The sequence below is a fragment of the Aegilops tauschii genome, chromosome 4 (assembly GCF_002575655.3).
Source record: "Aegilops tauschii subsp. strangulata cultivar AL8/78 chromosome 4, Aet v6.0, whole genome shotgun sequence".
NCBI lineage: Eukaryota > Viridiplantae > Streptophyta > Magnoliopsida > Poales > Poaceae > Aegilops > Aegilops tauschii.
In genome coordinates this window covers 196,042,005-196,062,297 of record NC_053038.3, presented here as the reverse complement: position 1 = coordinate 196,062,297, position 20,293 = coordinate 196,042,005, and positions in this window count along the sequence as shown.

Sequence of the window (20,293 nt, the reverse complement as noted above, 5' to 3'; positions counted from 1 at the left end):
AGAAGGAGCCGGGGGGCCTACACACACCGCGGGTGAATGACCTAAAGAGAAATAACGAACGTGCGTGATGGTGGGGACGCTGAGGGAGGGTGAGAGGGGGGCGGGCGTGTGCATGCACGATAGAAAATTAGCGCTAGCTAGCTACAAAGAGAATAGGACCGTGAAGGTGTTAAAGACGAACATAGATCATAATTCATTATAAAAAAGTGGATACAGATACTTGAAGAAGATATCATAATGTAGAACATTGATTATAATTTGGACTAATGTGTGGCTTTTCCAGCTCAGGGCTAAATACTTGTCATAATGTAGGGGGCCGGGCACTATACTTTGTGTGATAAACACGGTGTACATATGAAACATGGTTTAGATTATGAATATCTAGTTAGTACATCAAATGTACTATTATTTGGAATCAACATCAAGTGTATTCAAAAAATTGAATTTGAGTTCATATAGTACACATAGTTCATATCTATCTCTATAGTAATCATGTGGTGTGTTGTTAAGGTAATACACGAATGATGGTTGAAGTTGGCAACAATCATGATTGTAGATTCTTATTGAAATAGAGAAACAAATTCAAATTCAGTTTGAATTGCAGCGGTAGTATAGACATTTGGAATGCACTAAAATGTTGGCATGAGTAGGTTACATGCATTATATAGCCAGTGAAATTTTTTAATTGATAACATGGATTCATACTCCCTCCTTCCATCTATATAGGGCCTAATGCGTTTTTTAAGACTGCCTTTGACTATTGACAAGATTAATAGTACATGACATGCACAATGTGAAAATTATATCATTGAAAGCTCCTTTCACACACGAATTTAACGGTGTGCTTTGTGTAAGTTGCATGTCATATATTATTGCTCTAATATTTGGTCAAAGTTAGCCTAGAAAAACGCATTAGGCCCTATATAGATGGAAGGAGGGAGTAGCTTTGAATAGCATTTGTATAGTAAAACGGGACAAGACTCTCTCTTTGTGTGGTGTGAATAGTTTTTTTTCGTTGAGTGAAGTACGAATTGATTTGGTACGTACAAGTGCAATATTACACATTAGGCTTGTCCCTAAAATTCAACCCGCGCCTTGTTATATCCCAAAAAAATCAGATATCGTGCTCCCACCTTCACAACCCGCGCCTTGCTATCCCGAAATTACAAAAACTCCCTCCAGCTGCCAAATCCCGACACGCGAAATTCCCCTTCTAACCCTGAGCCGAAAGGGCCGCTAGTTCAAATCGGTGGGGGTACTTTTGTAGAACACCCTACATTTTGGACAAGCGCGTCCCTAAGTCATGGTTCCCCCTCCCATCGCCTCCTTTTTGCCATTCGAAATCTGGCCGCCATAACCTCTCCGCTCCAGCCACGAAACCCCACCCTCCTCCGTCCGCCACCTCACCGCTGCCCAGCCGGAGCCTCTTCCCCGACGAAGTCGTCCACCACAACAGCTCGACGTCCCTCATCCACCTCCACGGATGAGGATCCGTCGTCCCTCTGGTTCAGCCGCCCCGTCCTCCACCTCCAAGGAGCTGCTCCGACGATTGCCTCGTCTATCGCGGCTGCTCCATCCCCACAACGCCGCCTTAACCTGCTCCACCGGAACCGCAGCATCCACACCGACTCCTCGGACAAAGTTGAGGCCTACTCGGCGCCACCAAAGAGGTTGTACACTCATCGCATCGCACCTTCTCCTTAACTCGACCTCCCGGCGCCGACGGTGCTCCTTCCCACACCCCCATGGAGCGGCTACCTCGAAGTCGGTGCCGCGGGTGACATCTCCACGGCGGCTCTCCCCCAGTGCGAGGCCCCTTAGGCGGCGGCGTCCATACCAGCCGGATCTGCTGCTGCTGCTCCGGCTCTCGCTCGGTCGCTCGCGCTGCTGCTGCTGCTCCGGCTCTTGCTCGCTCGCTCGCTTGCCCAGCTGCTGCTGCTCCGGCTCTCGCTCGCTCGCTCGTGCTGCTGCTGGTGCTCCGGCTCTCGCTCGCTCACTCGCGCTGCTGCTGCTGCTCTCCCCCTCGCTCGTGTTGTTGCTCTGCTCCGATTTAGCTACACTTCAGTCGACTGAATCAAGTTTTGGGTCAGTCAATTTTCAGGGGGTGGGGGGTCTCGCCGGAGTTAAGAAAGAACCACCCGCAGCGGGGAGGGGGCTCGCCGGAGAGGTACCCCACTATCTATCTTAGCGTTCTGGGTGGGGTGTTGCTCGCCGACGGTGGGGGCGCGGTGGTGGGGCGGTGGCGTGGGGATCGCCGGAGAAAAAGCTTGCCGCGGGGGGGAGGGGGGCTAGAGGGCTGGCCGGGGCGGCGGCGGACCAGCGGTGGGGAGTTGTTTCGGGGCGGTGGACCGGCGGTGGGGAGTTATTTCGGGGCGGGGGCGGACCGGCGGTGCGGAGTTGTTTCGGGGCGGCGAGGCGGCGTGGGGTTTGGCCGGTGGTGGCTGGCGGCTCCGGGGGTGCAGGTTGAAGATGAACTGCAGGCCCTCCCTAAACTATCCCATGTGAAGTGCCTCTCTGCTACCATTGCGTTCAGTTTCCATAGTAACATTCAGATTCCACAGTAAATTTCAGTTTCGACAGTTACGTTCAGAGTCAACAGTTTTTACCTCATCTGTTGTAGTTAGGTGGTTATTGGTGATGTTAATTTTACATCTATCACTTTTTGGTAATGCATTTTACATCATCTATTGGAGATGCTATTAGAATCCCACTTGAGATTAACGATGTTTGTCTTGTGCTACTTCATCCTTGACGTCTTACGGCTCACCGGAGCTGCTCCAACCATGGAACGATCCATCACAACAGAGCACTGCCCTGGACGCCGTCTATAGATTCCTCAGATCTTCCTCCACACCTCCGACACACCTCTGCCTCAACTTCTTCAGCGACCAACCCAATGATGTTGAGGTCGACGGCAACGGCAAAGAGGTTGTACACTTGTCGCGTCACTTATTACTCTACATTCATGTCGATGCATTAGGGCTATTTTGGTTCAACGGCATAGCAATAGGAAATTTTCCGATGGCACTCTACTATTCAATTGTTCATGCATTTTGTTGAAAGGTATGGAGCAAAACATCCACTTGGACCTACTTTTCAAAATCCTATGCATGAAAACAAGACCAAGTGCGTTAGTGGCAGAATAACATTCTAACTATACACGCTTTCATATGGTTTCACTTTATTTTGGCCATGTTTCTTTGCATTCCTCTACTCCTCCAATTCATGTAAACCAAACACCCAAGTTGACAGAAATCCTGTGTTCATAAATGCTCTATTTCCCATGTGCATTCCTATCCTATTCCGGTGCTTTTCCTCCTATCCCTGCGTTTTTAGAATCATGCAAGCCAAATGAGCCCTTACAAAATTACTTCAGTTACAGGTAGGTGTCGAAGAAAACTTTGCGTGGTTTGTCCTACTCCTGCCGCGACGTCGTCCACCTCACCTGAGCTGCTCCATCGACAGAAGCATCCACCAAACCAGACATCACGACTCATGGCCGTCTTTCACCGCCTGACATCTCCTTCCCTGCCACCGGCACCCACCGTAATGGCATCACCATCATCGACTCAGCAGATGAACCTGAGGAGTACACGGGTCCACAAGAGAGGTCGCACTCTTTTGTTTCTGCTTATTTTTGAAGGAAATATGCCTTAGAGGCAATAATAAAGTATTATTTATTTCCTTGTATCATGATAAATGTTTATTATTCATGCTAGAATTGTATTAACCGGAAACATAATACATGTGTGAATATATAGACAAACAGAGTGTCACTAGTATGCCTCTACTTGACTAGCTCATTAATCAAAGATGGTTATGTTTCCTAGCCACAGACATAAGTTGTCATTTGATTAACGAGATCACCTCATTAGGAGAATGACGTGATTGACTTGACCCATTCCGTTAGCTTAGCACTCGATCGTTTAGTATGTTGCTATTGCTTTCTTCATGACTTATACATGTTCCTATGACTATGAGATTATGCAACTCCCGTTTACCGGAGGAACACTTTGTGTGCTACCAAACGTCACAACGTAAATGGGTGATTATAAAGGTGCTCTACAGGTGTCTCCAAAGGTACTTGTTGGGTTGGCGTATTTCGAGATTAGGATTTGTCACTCCAATTGTCGGAGAGGTATCTCTGGGCCCACTCGGTAATGCACATCACTATAAGCCTTGCAAGCATTGTGACTAATGAGTTAGTTGCGGGATGATGTGTTACGGAACGAGTAAAGAGACTTGCCGGTAACGAGATTGAACTAGGTATCGAGATACCGACGATCAAATCTCGGGCAAGTAACATACCGGTGACAAAGGGAACAACGTATGTTGTTATGCGGTCTGACCGATAAAGATCTTCGTAGAATATGTGGGAGCCAATATGGGCATCCAGGTCCCGCTATTGGTTATTGACCGGAGACGTGTCTCGGTCATGTCTACATAGTTCTCGAACCCGTAGGGTCCGCACGCTTAACGTTACGATGACAGTTTTATTGAGTTTTGATGTACCGAAGGAGTTCGGAGTCCCGGATGAGATCGGGGATATGACGAGGAGTCTCGAAATGGTCGAGACGTAAAAATCGATATATTGGACGACTATATTCGGACTTCGGAAAGGTTCCGAGTGATTCGGGTATTTTTCGGAGTACCGGAGAGTTACGGGAATTCGTATTGGGCCTTAATGGGCCATACGGGAAAGGAGAGAAAGGCCTCAAAAGGTGGCCGCACCCCTCCCCATGGTCTGGTCCGAATTGGACTAGGGAAGGGGGGCGCACCCTTCCTTCTTTCTCCTTCCCCCTTCCCTTCTCCTACTCCCACAAGGAAAGGAGGAGTCCTACTCCCGGTGGGAGTAGGACTCCCCCCTATGGCGCGCCTCTCCCCTTGGCCGGCTGCCTCCCCCTTGCTCCTTTATATACGGGGGCAGGGGGGCACCCCAGAGACACAACAATTGATCCTTGAGATCTCTTAGCCGTGTGCGGTGCCCCCCTCCATCTATTACACCTCGATAATACCGTTGCGGAGCTTAGGCGAAGCCCTGCGTCGGTGGAACATCATCATCGTCACCACGCCGTCGTGCTGACGAAACTCTCCCTCAACACTTGGCTGGATCGGAGTTCGAGGGACGTCATCGAGCTGAACGTGTGTAGAACTCGGAGGTGTCGTACGTTCGGTACTTGATCGGTCGGATCGTGAAGACGTACGACTACATCAACCACGTTGTGATAACGCTTCCGCTGTCGGTCTACGAGGGTACGTGGACAACACTCTCCCCTCTCGTTGCTATGCATCACCATGATCTTGCGTGTGCGTAGGAATTTTTTTGAAATTACTACGTTCCCCAACAATTTTATGCATTGCTTAATATTACCTGCTACTTTATTGTCCTGTTCACCTCTTAGACTCCAAGTCAGGTCCAAATTGATGTTCAAACTTGAGTTCTAAATTAGTTGTGGGGCACATATCGAGGCAACAAGGAGTAGTATCTCTGTCTAATATCTGGTTCACCTAGGGTATGCCTATGTTGTTCATCTTGGGTGGGAAACAAATAGTAAAGCAATCATCATCTGTTTTTTATTAAATTAAAGCAATCATCAGCCTGCTATCATTATTTTTGGATCCATCCACTGGTTGTTACCATTACTCTAGATTTTTGCATGCTCTCCTTACATAATCTCACTATATTTTTTTGTATGCATGTCAGATATTGTACACAGTCATGCAGACACATGTAGAGAAAAAGAGAAGAGTTCTGCGCGCCAATACAATGTCATGCAGACACTGCTCCATGGTGGGTTCAATGGCAAACCCTCCCCCCCTCTCCAGATTATAATCCAGAGGAAGATATCTGTTCAAAGGTGGATTCAGACGCAGCTGATCACTCGTATTTACCCCTCAAGGTGTTTGCTCTAACTTGGCATGATGATGTTAGTCATATCATGCATATGTTGCCTTGCAGTGCCTACTTTCGACATCATATATGTCATCTGCTTAGTTTAGACATGTTCTGTAATGCCACCTGTTTAGTTTCAATATCATATATGGGAATTATGCAGTCTCGTGTCTTTTAGCCAGCCATAATATATGTTAAATGTCCAATGCCATCCTATTTAACCAGGCATCATATATTTGAATGATATCTAGCCCATCCTTTTCTTCATTAAATTTCCATTTGTCGACAATGTTTGTACATTAAACTACTCTTCCTGTGAATCAGCCATTTCAGTGGGTGATGGAAAAATCTGGAGTGAAAACAAGGCCTTCAGAGCAGATAGTGCTACCTGTCGACGCAGATCTCTTGCTGGGTCCCGATAGCTCCTCAGAGATGGATTTAGAGACATATGACTAGTCCTATTCCCCCACCGAGGTGTATGCTCTAACTTGGCACGGTTGTACTGCTCATATCGTGCATATGGTGTCTTGCATTGCATAGTCTAGACATCATATACACAATATTCAACACCATGTTCTTAGTTCAGACATCATATATGCGAATGCCCTCTGCTTAGCATATAAATCACATATGTGAATTAAATCATGCGATCCTGGTTACTTAGATAACATGTATGTGAATTATGTCATGCGATCTTGTTTAGTTAGTCATCATATCTTTGAATTATGTTATGTTATGCTATCCAATTTAGATAGACATCATATATGTGAAATTATGTCATGCTATCCGTTTTAGTTAAACAATATACATGTCAACTATTTAATGCCCTCTTTTTTCCACACTATCTATTGCATCTGTCTCTCATACAATGTCTGTACATTCAACTATGTTTCCTATTTATCAGCCATTTGAATTGGAGCGGGTGATGGCAGTATCTAGCGGAGCAGAAACACGGTCTTCAAATAAACAGTGCTACCTCTTGGTGGAGATAGCTCCCCGGTTGTACATGCACGAGAACCAGCCCTACCACACACAACCCAGACTCTCGCAGATTTTACCCCTACTGCGATGGACAGAGAACCAGCTTCACCCAATCTAACCCCAACCCCAGCAGATAGTAACCCAGTTCCTGTTGACACAGCACCATCTCCACCACAGAGCTCCCAAACAAGAGCAGTTAGTAAGGCAGCTCCAATGCCCAAAGCGCCAGTACTACCACGGCGAACCCCAACTCCACCAATTAGTACACCTATTCCTGTGGAGGAAGCACAACCAGCCATTCATAGTTTAGCATCTATCACATTTGATGTTGTTAAATCCTATCTGCTTATCTTCCCATCATGGAAATATTATACTGAAGATGAAGGAAAATGCCAGTTGCAGGTGTTTTTCCAGGAGTTCTGTGTAAGTAATGTTATTCATGGCAATTACTTTGCTTTGTCCCATACATTCTACCTCCATGATGGTTATAATATAGCAAATTTTCCCATTTTTCTCTATAGAGAAGTACCAATTTGGAAACTCATGATGAGGTAACCTGTGCTAATACCTCTGCTATCTTCAAGAATGCTTGGTGGCAGTATCGGAATTACCTTAAGAAAATATACTTCACTGGCAAAGAAACTCATCAAATTCCCTTACGTTCTCCTGAGACACATTTACTGGACGATGACTGGGAACGCCTTGTTCTTTACTACTCCCGAACCAAGAATGTGGTAAGGTCTATGAGCTCATTTTATTTTAAGTACTATATGCTTGCGTCTTACTGTACTCTGTTCATGTAGTACAAGTGCTTAAACCTGAAGAACAACTGTTCTCATTTAAGATTTCATTGTTATTGTGCATACTGCTTTGCTCTTGTATCACTGTATTTACTCATACAAACTTAGTTTTAAATTGAACGATCCAATGGAAACTCCAATGGCACAACAGGCATTGTCTTTAACAGGTTTGCTCTTACAAATAGCTCTGTTGATTTCAATTTCAATTGTGTATACAGTTGACTTCTCATATCATGCACATTACTAGCATCATAACAGGGCCAATAGTGTTGTTGTACATGTAGACCCGTGGTACCCATCTGAAATCTTGTTGTGCCGTTTAGAGGCCCACGCTTTGTGTTCTTTCAGTGCTGCTTTCTCTTGAACTGATATGATTTGAACCGTGTCTCTATTTTGATTTGGCAAGACAATGCAGTGACCATAGGACATAGATATATGTTTGTTTGATGCTTTTATAATGTACTACTTGGCAATAGAAGATTTGGTAGTTTAATCTTGTCCACCTTACTAATGAACTGGTTCACCGAAATGAGTTTCATATACTAGTACATGATAAACATGTTATGTGTCTGCTTGTTTCTTCTTTTAGAATGGTGATAGAATATTGGGGAAGAGTGCCTTATTAAGCAATGATAAAGGAAGTAATGCAGATAAGGTTCACGATCGTGAGACATCCTTGTTGGTCTCGAACAAAGCTGATAAAAGAGCTAAGGAAAACTATCTTGAAGACAGTGAGGCAACCCCAAAGTCCTGTCTTGGTTTACTGTTCGAGTTGATGGCCACTACCGCTTGCACAAGCTATTCAAACTCACTGTCTGAATCAGTTCGGTTTCTTGAGTCTCAACTACAAGCTGAAAGACATCGATCAGCTGTGCTGCGACAAGAAGCGGAAGGACAGTGGAAGTCCCTAGAGCATTGAGATGCATACTTTCTGGTGCAACAGCAAGCGTTGGAGGATTTTAGCGCCAAACGTGACAAAGCTAATAAGCTTGCTAAGCTTATTGCCAGCATGGTGGATACCCAGGATAACGTTTCTTGAGCTCTTATGAAGTTGTTTCAGTTATGGACTTGTTTTGCTGCCGTGTTTATTTGCACTAGTGGCCAATTTTGACGGCCAATGTATGTAATATGTTGCTTTGTTCCCTATATTTGCACTGGTGGCGAACTTTGATGCCTAGTGGATGTAATATGTGTAATAGCTGTAATAGGCTAGCGTTAGTTGCTTGCTTATTTATTTCCTTATTGTCTTGTTTAGTTGTTTGCTTGTAGTCACTGCAGTTCTTTCTCCGTGTTTTACTAGTGGCCACAATAACCTATTTTTGGTAACTAGGCCACAATAATCATGGCAACACATGGACGGTTGTAACCATGGGCCTCCTGCGGGCCGTAGGATCCGTGGGCCTTCTACGGGCCGTAGGATCCATGGGCCTTCCACGGGCCGTAGGATCCATGGACTTTCTACGGGCCGTATGGTCCATGGGCCTCCTACGGGTCGTAGGATCCATTTGTCTTCTACAGGCCGTAGGATCCATGGGCCTTCTACGGGGTGTATAATCATTTCGCCAAACATGGTCCGTACTATTCATGGACCATAACGGGCCGTTAATAGGCTGTATTTGATAACGCTATGAAAACAGCCCAACGGGTTAACGAGCCACAAACGGGCCGAATGTAACCACGAGCTGTATTTGGCCCACAAACGGAACAGGCCACTAATGGACCGTATCTAACCGAATTCTAGAAATGAGCCCAAGAATAAATGGGCCCTTAGTGTTGGGTAACGTAGCAATAATTCAAAATTTTCCTACGTGTCACCAAGATCAATCTAGGAGATGCTAGCAACGAGAGAGAGGGAGTGCATCTTTATACCCTTGAAGATCGCTAAGTGGAAGCGTTACAAGAACGGGATTGATGGAGTCGTACTCGCGGCGATTCAAATCGCGGAAGATCCGATCTAGCGCCGAACGGACGGCACCTCCGCGTTCAACACACGTACAGCCCGGGGACGTCTCCTCCTTCTTGATCCAGCAAGGGGAGAGGAGAAGTTGAGGGAGAACTCCAGTAGCACGACGGCGTGGTGGCGATGGAGCTCGTGGTTCTCCGGCAAAGCTTCGCTAAGCACTACGGAGGAGGAGGAGGAGTTGGAGGAGGAGAGGGCTGCGCCAGGCAAGGGGTGCGGCTGCCCTCCCACCCCCTCACTATATATAGGGGGAAGGGGAGAGGGGCCGGCCCCTCTAGATGGATCTAGAGGAGGAGGCGGCGGCCAGGGGAAACCCTAGATGGGTTTGGGCACCCCCACCCCCTAGGAAACTTGCCCCCCAAGCCGGGAGGGGCGGCTGCCCTAGGGGTGGCGCCCCCACCTCTCCTGGTTACATGAGAGGGGTTGGGAGGGGCGCACAGCCCCTTAGTGGGCTGGTTTGCCCCTTCCCCTTGGCCCATAAGGCCCCCCAACGCTTGCCGGGGCCTCCGAAACCCCTTTCGGACATGCTGGCCATAGCCTGGTACCCCCGAAACAATTCCAGACTCCAATACCCTTTGTCCAATATACCGATCTTCACCTCCAGACCATTCCGGAGTTCCTCGTCGTGTCCGGTATCTCATCCAGGACTCCGAACAACCTTCGGTCAACACATACTGTTTCCCATAACAACTCTAGCGTCACCGAACCTTAAGTGTGTAGACCCTACGGGTTCGGGAACCATGCAGACATGACCGAGACACCTCTCCGGCCAATAACAAATAGCGGGATCTGGATACCCATATTGGCTCGACAAGTTCCACGATGATCTCATCGGATGAACCACGATGTCGGGGAATCAATCAATCCCGTATACAATTCCCTTTGTCTATCGGTATGTTACTTGCCCGAGATTCGATCGTCGGTATCCCAATACCTCGTTCAATCTCGTTACCGGCAAGTCTCTTTACTCATTTCGTAACGCATGATCCCGTGGCTAACTCATTAGTCACATTGAGCTCATTATGATGATGCATTACTGAGTGGGCCCAGAGATACCTCTCCGTCATACGGAGTGACAAATCCCAGTCTCGATTCGTGCCAACCCAACAGACACTTTCAGATATGCCTGTAGTGCACCTTTATAGCCACCAAGTTACGTTGTGACGTTTGGTACACCCAAAGAATTCCTACGGTATCCGGGAGTTGCACAATCTCATGGTCTAAGGAAACGATACTTGACATTAGAAAATCTCTTAGCAAATGAACTACACGATCTTGTGCTATGCTTAGGATTGGGTCTTGTCCATCACATCATTCTCCTAGTGATGTGATCCCGTTATCAATGACATCCAATGTCCATGGTCAGGAAACCATAACCATCTATTGACCAACGAGCTAGTCAACTAGAGGCTTACTAGGTACATGTTGTGGTCTATGTATTCACACATGTATTACGGTTTCCAGTTAATACAATTATAGCATGAACAATAGACAATTATCATGAACAAGGAAATACAATAATAACCATTTTATTATTGCCTCTAGGGCATATTTCCAACAGTCTCCCACTTGCACTAGAGTCAATAATCTAGTTCACATCACTATGTGATTGTAATGAATCCAACACCCGTGGGGTTTGTTCATATCTCGCTTGTGAGAGAGGTTTTTAGTCAACGGGTCTGAACCTTCCAGATCCGTGTGTGCTTTACAACTCTCTATGTCACCTTGTAGATGCAGCTACCACGCGCTACTTGGAGCTACTCCAAATAACTGCTCTACTATACGAATCCAATTTACTACTCAGAGTCATCTGGATTAGTGTCAAAGTTTGCATCGACGTAACCCTTTACGACGAACTCTTTTTCCACCTCCATAATCGAGAAAATTCCTTAGTCCACTAGATACTAAGGATAAGTTCGACCGCTGTCATGTGATCCATTCCTGGATCACTCTTGTACCCCTTGACTGACTCATGGCAAGGCACACTTTAGGTGCGGTACACAGCATAGCATACTGTAGAGCCTACGTCTAAAGCATAGGGGACGACCTTCGTCCTTTCTCTCTCTTCTGCCGTGGTCAGGTCTTGAGTCTTACTCAATACTCACACCTTGTAACACAGCCAAGAACTCCTTTGTTGATCTATTTTGAACTCCTTCAAAATCTTGTCACGGTATGTATTCCTTTGAAAGTACTATTAAGCGTTTTTGATCTATCCTTATAGATCTTGATGCTCAATGTTCAAGTAGCTTAATCCAGGGTTTCCATTGAAAAACACTTTTCAAATAACCCTGTATGCTTTCCAGAAATTCTACATCATTTCTGATCAACAATATGTTAACAATATATACTCATCAAAAATTCTATACTGCTCCCACTCACTTCTTTGGAAATACAAGTTTCTCATAAACTTTGTAAAAACACAAAATCTTTGATCATCTCATCAAAGTGCACATTCCAACTCCGAGATGCTTACTCCAGTCCTTAGAAGGATTGCCGGAGCTTTGCATACTTGTTAGCATCTTTCAGGATTGACAAAACCTTCTGGTTGTATCACATACAACCTTTCCTCAAGAAAATCGCCGAGGAAACAATGTTTTGACATCCTATCTGCAAGATTTCATAAATAATGCAGTAACTGCTAATATAATTCCAACAAACTCTTAGCATCGCTACGAGTGAGAAAATCTCATCGTAGTCAACTCCTTGAACTTGTTGGAAAACATCTTAACGACAAGTCGAGCTTTCTTAATGGTGACACTTACCATCATTGCCCGTCTTCCTTTTAAAATCCATCTGCACCCAACAGCCTTACGACCATCAAGTAGTTCTTCCAAAGTCTATACTTTGTTTTATACATGGATCCTCTCTCGGATTTTATGGCCTCGAGCCATTCGTCGGAATCTGGGCCCACCATCGCTTCTCCATAGCTCGTAGGTTTATTGTTGTCTAGCAACAATTATATACCACTCTGAAGTAGTACGCATCCTTGTCGACCTACGAGGTTTGGTAGTGACTTGATCCGAAGTTTCATGATCACTATCATAAGCTTCCACTTCAATTGGTGTAGGTGCCATAGGAACAACTTCCTGTGCCCTGCTACACACTAGTTGAAGTCATGGTTCAATAACCTCATCAAGTCTCCACCATCCTCCCACTCAATTCTTTCGAGAGAAACTTTTCCTCGAGAAAGGACCCGTTACTAGAAACAATCACTTTTGCTTCCAGATCAGAAATAGGAGGTATACCCAACTGTTTTGGGTATTCTATGAAGATGCATTTATCCGCTTTGGGTTCGAGCTTATCAGCCTGAAACTTTTTCACATAAGTGTCGCAGCCCCAAACTTTTAAGAAACGACGGCTTAGGTTTCTCTAAACCATAGTTCATACGGTGTCGTCTCAACAGAATTGCGTGGTGCCCTATTTAAAGTGAATGTGGTTGTCTCTAATGCCTAACCCATAAACGATAGTGGTAATTCGATAAGAGACATCATGGTATGCACTATATCCAATAGGGTGCGGTTATGATGTTCGGACAGACCATCGCACTATGGTGTTCCAGGCGGTATTAGTTGTGAAACAATTTCCACAATGTCTTAATTGTGTGCCAAACTCGTAACTCAGATATTCATCTCTATGATCATATCATAGACATTTTATCCTCTTGTCACGATGATCTTCAACTTCACTCTGAAATTACTTGAACCTTTCAATATTTCAGACTTGTGTTTCATCAAGTAAATATACTTAGAATCTACTCAAATCATCTGTGAAGTAAGAGCATAACGATATTCACTGCGTGCCTCAGCACTCATTGGATTGCACACATCAAAATGTATTACTTCCAACAAGTTGCTCTCTTGTTCCATCTCACTGAAAACGAGGCCTTTCAGTCATCTTGCCCATGTGGTATGATTTGCATGTCTCAAGTGATTCAAAATCAAGTGAGTCCAAACGATCCATCTATATGGAGTTTCTTCATGCATATATACCAATAGACATGGTTCACATGTCTCAATCTTTTCAAAAACAAGTGAGTCCAAAGATCCATCAACATGGAGCTTCTTCATGCGTTTTATACCAATATGACTCAAATGGCAATGCCACAAGTATGTTGTACTATCATTGCTATCTTATATCTTTTGGCATGAGCATGTGTATCACTACGATCGAGATTCAATAAACCATTCATTTTAGGTGCAAGACCATTGAAGGTATTATTCAAATAAACAGAGTAACCATTATTCTCTTTAAATGAATAACCGTATTGCGATAAACATAATCCAATCATGTCTATGCTCAACGCAAACACCAAATAACAATTATTTAGGTTTAATACCAATCCCGATGGTAGAGGGAGCGTACGATGTTTGATTACATCAACCTTGGAAACACTTCCAACACATATCGTCATCTCACCTTTAGCTAGTCTCCGTTTATTCCGTAGCCTTTTATTTCGAGTTACCAACACTTAGCAACCAAACCGGTATCTAATACCCTGGTGCTACTAGGAGTACTAGTAAAGTACACATTAATATAATGTATATCCAATATACTTCTGTCGACCTTGCCTGCCTTCTCATCTACCAAGTATCTAGGGTAGTTCTGCTTCAATGACTGTTCCCCTCATTACAGAAGCACTTAGTCTTGGGTTTGGGTTCAACCTTGGGTTTCTTCACTAGAGCAGCAACTGATTTGCCATTTCATGAAGTATCCCTTCTTTCCCTTGCCCTTCCTGAAACTAGTGGTTTTACTAACCATCAACAATTGATGCTCCTACTTGATTTCTACTTTCGCGGTGTCAAACATCGCGAATAGCTCAAGGATCATCATATCTATCCCTGATATGTTATAGTTCATCACGAAGCTCTAGTAGCTTGGTGGCAGTGACTTTGGAGAACCATCACTATCTCATCTGGAAGATAACTCCCACTCGATTCAAGCGCTTGTAGTACTCAGACAATCTGAGGACATGCTCAACGAATGAGCTTTTCTCCCTTAGTTTGCAGGCTTAAGAAACTTGTCAGAGGTCTCATACCTCTTGACGTGGGCACTAGTCTGAAATCCCAATTTCAGTCTTTGGAACATCTCATATGTTCTGTGACGTTTCAAAAACGTCTTTGGCGCCTCAATTCTAAATCGTTAGCATTACGCACTGAACTATCACGTAGTCATCAAAACGTGTATGTCAGATGTTCGCAACATCCACACACGACGCTCGAGGTTCAGCACACCGAGCGGTGCATTAAGGACATAAGCCTTCTGCGCAGCATTGAGGACAATCCTCACTTTACGGACCTAGTCCGCATAATTGCTACTATCAACTTTCAACTAAATTTTCTCTAGGAACATATCTTAAATAGTAGAACCAAAGCGTAAGCTATGACATAATTTGCAAAGACCCTTTGACTATGTTCATGATAATTAAGTTCATCTGATTATTTAATGAACTCCCACTTAGATAGACATCCCTCTAGTCATCTAAGTGATACATGATCCGAATCGACTAGACCGTGTCCGATCATCATGTGAGACGGACTAGTCATCAACGGTGAACATCTCCATGTTGATCGTATCTACTATACGACTCATGTTCGACCTTTCGGTCTCTTGTGTTCCGAGGCCATGTTTGTACATGCTAGGCTCGTCAAGTCAAACTAAGTGTTTTGCATGTGTAAATCTGGCTTACACCCGTTGTATGCGAACGTTAGAATCTATCACACCCGATCATCACGTGGTGCTTCGAAACAACGAACCTTCGCAACGGTGCACAGTTAGGGGGAACACATCTCTTGAAATTTTAGTGAGGGATCATCTTATATATGCTACCGTTGTTCTAAGCAAATAAGATGTAAACATGACAAACATCACATGCAAATCATAAAGTGACATGATATGGCCAATATCATCTTGCGCCTTTTGATCTCCATCTGCGAGGCGCGTCATGATCACCTTCGTCACCGGCATGACACCATGATCTCCATCATCATGATCTCCATCATCGTGTCTTCATGAAGTTGTCTCGCCAACTATTACTTCTACTACTATGGCTAACGGTTAGCAATAAAGTAAAGTAATTACATGGCGATTTTCATTGACACGCAGGTCATACAATAAATCAAGACAACTCCTATGGCTCTTGCCGGTTGTCATACTCATCGACATGCAAGTCGTGATTCCTATTACAAGAACATGATCAATCTCATACATCACATATATCATTCATCACATCCTTTTGGCCATATCACATCACATAGCATACCCTGCAAAAACAAGTTAGACGTCCTCTAATTGTTGTTGCATGTTTTACGTGGCTGCTATGGGTTTCTAGCAAGAACGTTTCTTACCTACGCAAAAGCCACAACGGTGATATGCCAATTGCTATTTACCCTTCATAAGGACCCTTTTCATCGAATCCGATCCAACTAAAGTGGGAGAGACAGACACCCGCTAGCCACCTTATGCATCAAGTGCATGTCAGTCGGTGGAACCTGTCTCACGTAAGAGTACGTGTAAGGTCGGTCCGGGCCGCTTCATCCCACAATGCCGCCGAATCAAGATAAGACTAGTAACGGCAAGCAAATTGAACAAATCATCACCCACAACTACTTTGCCTTCTACTCGTGCATAGAATCTATGCATAAACCTAGCTCATGATGCCACTGTTGGGTAACGTAGCAATACTTCAAAATTTTCCTACGTGTCACCAAGATCAATCTAGGAGATGCTAGCAACGAGAGAGAGGGAGTGCATCTTCATACCCTTGAAGATCGCTAAGCGGAAGCGTTACAAGAACGCGGTTGATGGAGTCGTACTCGCGGCGATTCAAATCGCGGAAGATCCGATCTAGCGCCAAACGGACGGCGCCTCCGCGTTCAACACACGTACAGCCCGGGGACGTCTCCTCCTTCTTGATCCAGCAAGGGGAGAGGAGAAGTTGAGGGAGAACTCCAGTAGCACGACGGCGTGGCGGCGATGGAGCTCGTGGTTCTCCGGCAGAGCTTCGCTAAGCACTACGGAGGAGGAGGAGTTGGAGGAGTAAAGGGCTGCGCCAGGCAAGGGGTCCGGCTGCCCTCCCACCCCGTCACTATATATAGGGGGAAGGGAAGAGGGGCCGGCCCCTCTAGATGGATATAGAGGAGGAGGCGGCGGCCACGGGAAACCCTAGATGGGTTTGGGTGCCCCCACCCCCTAGGAAACTTGCCCCCAAGCCGGGAGGGGCGGCTGCCCTAGGGGTGGCGCCCCCGCCTCTCCTGGTTACGTGAGAGGGGTTGGGAGGGGCGCACAGCCCCTTAGTGGGCTGGTTTGCCCCTTCTCCTTGGCCCATAAGGCCCCCCAACGCTTGTCGGGGCCTCCGAAACCCCTTTCGGACATGCTGGCCATAGCCTGGTACCCCCGGAACAATTCTGGACTCCAATACCCTTCGTCCAATATACCGATCTTCACCTCCAGACCATTCCGGAGTTCCTCGTCACGTCCGGATCTCATCCGGGACTCCGAACAACCTTCGGTAACCACATACTATTTCCCATAACAACTCTAGCGTCACCGAACCTTAAGTGTGTAGACCCTACGGGTTCGGGAACCATGCAGACATGACCGAGACACCTCTCCGGCCAATAACCAATAGCGGGATCTGGATACCCATATTGGCTCCCACATGTTCCACGATGATCTCATCGGATGAACCACGATGTCGGGGATTCAATCAATCCCGTATACAATTCCCTTTGTCTATCGGTATGTTACTTGCCCGAGATTCGATCGTCGATATCCCAATACCTCGTTCAATCTCGTTACCGGCAAGTCTCTTTACTCGTTCCGTAACGCATGATCCCGTGGCTAACTCATTAGTCACATTGAGCTCATTATGATGATGCATTACCGAGTGGGCCCAGAGATACCTCTCCGTCATACGGAGTGACAAATCCCAGTCTCGATTTGTGCCAACCCAACAGACACTTTCGGAGATGCCTGTAGTGCACCTTTATAGCCACCCAGTTACGTTGTGATGTTTGGTACACCTAAAGCATTCCTACGGTATCCGGGAGTTGCACAATCTCATGGTCTAAGGAAACGATACTTGACATTAGAAAAGCTCTTAGCAAACGAACTACACGATCTTGTGCTATGCTTAGGATTGGGTCTTGTCCATCACATCATTCTCTAATGATGTGATCCCGTTATCAATGACATCCAATGTCCATGGTCAGGAAACCATAACCATCTATTGATCAACGAGCTAGTCAACTAGAGGCTTACTAGGGACATGTTGTGGTTTATGTATTCACACATGTATTACGGTTTCCAGTTAATACAATTATAGCATGAACAATAGACAATTATCATGAACAAGGAAATACAATAATAACCATTTTATTATTGCCTCTAGGGCATATTTCCAACACTTAGAAGGCCGAAAGTTAACACGGGCTAGAAACGGTTGACGGAATAATGGGTCGTTAATGGGTATAAAGCGATACACTGTTCATTATGGGCCAGTTTCATCTCGGGCCTTTAATGGGCTGAGAGTTACAAAGGGCCTCATATGGGCCGAAAGACATCATGGGCCATACATGGGCCGGAAATTACAATGGGCTGGAATCATATTGGAAGGCCCAGATGAAGCTACTGGGCTTAATTCCGATAGGCCGTAACGGGCCGGTAGTTAGCGGGTCGTAAATGGGCTATATACGAACAGGCCGTTAACAGGCTTTCCGTGGGTCGGCCCGTTACCTTTTGACCAAGTCAAACGGGCCGGCCTTTTCATCCGAATGGGCCTCTGTTGGGCCGTGCCACATGTCGATGTATCATACGCGCCTCCTATCCAATGAGTGGATGACATCTGTCCCAACGGTGAGCCAACACGTGTTTCCTCTGGCCAATGAGAATTTTACACGTGGAAAATACCCATTGGTCCAGGCTGTTAATGGGTTATCGGATCCAAAACCGGACCCGATAGCTTAACGGTGACCTATTACGGTGGATGCCACGTGTCGGTCACCCTTGACGAAAGCACTTCTATGACGCGCGATCTATCGTCATGGAAGTGGACACTTCCGTGATGATAATTTTGGTAATGTCATGGAACACTTCTATGACAGCACAGGTATGACTATCTTGATTCTGTCATAAAATCGTCATGGATGTACATGCATGATAGAAAACGTGACCTACTGTGACAAACACGTATCATCACGGAAGTGTATTTTTTTTGTAGTGTCCCTATCGGTGAGACTGAAGTGACTAGGGTTTCTGGCAGTGGCTATGTCAAATGAATTCGGTGGCGCCGGATAGATCAAATCGGTAGGGCCGAGTTTGACTTTTGGTTTGGGACATATGTGGATATGAGAAAGTGGTTGAGGGCTTTTGGAGCATATCATTAAGCATTTTGAGCAAGCAAGCCATTAAGCAACACCTCATCCCCTTTTAATAGTATTGGCTTTTCCTATGGACTCAATGTGATCTTGGACCACTAAAATGAAAATGTAGAGTCTTGAGCTTGAGCCAATAAGGGTCCTTAGCATTTTGAGGGGTCCACATTCCTAATCCATGCCATGCCAATCATTGAACTTTCTGAAATGATCATCTTGAAATAGCATTAGTTCAATGAGCTATATGTTGTTAGCGATTACCAAAACCCCCCAGGGATAGTTGCACTTTGAAATACAAAGCTATAACAATCATGCATAATAAAGTTCAGAATGACTCAATTACCTTCAATGAATAATCTGATCATAAACCCACAATTCATCTGATCCCAACAAACACACCGTAAAACAAGATTACATCAGAGAGAAGTCCAAGAAGATCAAGGAGAACATTGTATTGAAGATCAAAGAGAGAGAAGAAGCCATCTAGATACTAGCTACAAACCCGTAGGTCTGTTGTAAACTACTCATGCATCATCCGAAGGCAGCAAGGATGATGTAGAAGCCATCCGTGATCGATCCCCCCTCCTGCAGAGAACCAGAAAAGGCCTCCAGATGGGATCGCGTAAGAATAGAAGCTTGCAGCGGCGGAAGAAGTGTTTCGGGTGGATCCCTATTGGTTTGGGAATATTTCTGAATTTATAGAGGTTTAATTAGGTCAACCAGAGTTGCATGGGGCCCACAAGCTCAGGGGGCATGACATGTGAGCTAGTGGCTCTCTCGTAGCTCTTCTGACCTCCTCTCGAACCTTCTAGGGTCCCTTCTGGTCTAGAAAAAATTACAGTAAAGTTTCATCGTGTTTGGACCTCATTTGGTATTGATTTTCAGAAAAGCTAAAAACAAGCAGAAAACAACAACTGGCACTGGGCACTGGGTTAATAGGTTAGTCCCCAAAAATGATATAAAATAGCATATAAATGCATATAAAGCATCCTAGATTAATCATATAATGAAATAATAAAAATATATAGACATGTTGGAGACGTATCAACGCGCAAGGAATATCCAACAGATTACCGTTACTAGTATATATATTCCTGATCCATGAATGTCATCTTGGTCCCCTTACTACTATATTCCTGGTCCATGGTTATCATCATGGTCCCCTGTACGAGTTGATTTTGTGTTCTCAAGTTTTACTCTGAATTATTTATTAGATGTTCGATGAAATTCACAACTAAGCAACTTTTTCTTCTGTCTTTTTAGTGAAGGAACGTAGATTGAGATGATA